Source organism: Apis dorsata, unplaced genomic scaffold (genome assembly GCF_000469605.1).
Source record: "Apis dorsata unplaced genomic scaffold, Apis dorsata 1.3 scaffold_894, whole genome shotgun sequence".
Lineage (NCBI taxonomy): Eukaryota > Metazoa > Arthropoda > Insecta > Hymenoptera > Apidae > Apis > Apis dorsata.
The window spans coordinates 74,949-76,883 of record NW_006264009.1 but is presented as its reverse complement, the minus strand read 5'-3'; the positions used below and the strand labels follow the sequence as shown (position 1 = coordinate 76,883).

At 44.7% G+C, this 1,935-nt stretch overlaps 1 protein-coding gene across 1 annotated transcript in view; it reads right to left on the bottom strand.

The window, feature by feature from the left end:
- LOC102677076 (inactive tyrosine-protein kinase 7-like) overlaps positions 1–1,935 on the bottom strand; it is a 46,289-nt gene that overhangs the window by 19,945 nt on the left and 24,409 nt on the right. The window lies entirely within an intron of this gene.

Genomic DNA, 1,935 nt, shown 5'->3' with positions numbered 1-1,935 from the left:
TATATATATATATATCGCATTTGAGCATAAGATCTGTCATCAGAGATCGATATCGCTTCCTTACGTTGGCGAACAACGCAGCAAACGGTTGCGTGAATATATAGTTGTTGTAAAATGGGAACGGAGTCACGGGAAGGAAGAACAAGAAGGGAATTATTTCGCAGAATATAGGCACGTTATCTTCGAAGCAAAGAGATATCGGCATCTGATGATACATTACACACATACATTAACGATTTTATCGTCGCGGCGCCTTTTGAGTTGACTAACAAAAGGATCAAATTATATTTCTATATGCTCAAAGGTTAACGACATCGTTATTAATTTCCACGAAACGAGTATAGCTTGCTTCTACAGGGGACAATGCCCCTCTCGGTTAAACCACGATGTTCTTAATATTTTATAATTTTCCTTTTTCTTTTCTTTCTTCTTTTTTACGACATATTGATACACTCGAAATCCCACGTGTCTTTTATCTTTTGAACAAAGTTAAAATGTTCGGTACGAAAGTTTGCAAAAAAGAAAAAAATGTTCTAATTAATTTCGGTTAACGAGGGGCAAAGAACAAAGGGGGCAAAGAAAAACGATAAAACTCGAAACTTCTCAGATGGATGATTCTTAATCGAGGAGGGTGAAACGTATACGATAAGAGATATATATAATATTCCACGCGAAAAATTTGACAAAATAAAATTAAATCGTAAAATTGAAAATCGAAGCGTTATACGAGCTTACGTAACCGATCTAAAAGGATCGAACGATCGAAAAGAAATTTCATGGATCACAGGGATTTTTAGCAACCGAATAAGCATCTGATTTTTCGTTCTTACGCTCTCGGTCGGCATAGAATCAGCCGTACACGCGTCGTAGAACCGTATTAAGGGGGATAGAAAGAGAAAGGAGAGCGAGAGAGGGTGACCGACGTACCCCACTCCTGTCCTTCGCAAGACGAAGAAAACAAGGCTCGACGAGGGCGAGACGAGGAAAAGGATTAAGAGAAAGAAGGAGAGAACGCGCATCGGTCGGAAAGAAGAGAGGCGGAGAGAGATACTAGCGAGGCGGGAAGGGGTAAGAGAGAGAGAGAGAGAGATGCAGGGTGGCTCTGTTCGGGGGTCGGTCGTTGCTATGGGGATGGTAGTAAAGCAGGGAAAGGGAAGGGAGGGTCGGTCGATGCAAACGCACCATAAACTTTTATAGCTCTCCAGAACTGTACCTATCCGCCCTCGTCTGCCGCAGCTCTGGGTCGCCGACTACGCTTCTTCCTTTCGGGAAACTCTCCTCCGTTACGCGCCTTTGACCACATCCCACATTTTTTTCTTCTTTTTCTTTCTTTCTTCTTCTTCTTTTTTTTCCCCATCCATGGCCAAATATCGACCAAATATCGATGGAAAACAAAGAAGACCGAATGCTATTCCCGGGGACACGTGGCCTCGCTCCCAGGGAGAATCAATTTTAATGCGAACACGTACGCGGCGCGGAAGAATATCGCATCACTACCGCACCCACCATCCTTTGAAAATGCTGGACGATTCTCTTTCTCCCTCCCCCTTCCTCCCGCTTTTGAAACGATTCGACGGTTCGACGATCGCGATCGTTTTGTCGGGGACAAAAGAGGGGACGATATCCTCAGCCTTTGTACAGCGTGGAATCGACATTTTTCCGTGTCGTCGCGGAAGGAAACATGAGATATTATCGGAAAGGCGATATTACGAAAGGCGATCGGTGCTGTTCCTCGTTCTTCCGATTCCGGTGCGAGAAATTTCGCGGCGGAACGTTCAACGTTTCACCGTGGAAGGAAAGGAAAACGTTTCAACGTTTAATTGTCCGCGATTCATCCTTGATCGTGGACCGATTTTAATTGAGCGGGCGGAAATTCGCGGACGAAAAAGTCCCGAGGTCGCGCGCGGTTAACGAGCAGAAATCGATTCAACGCTC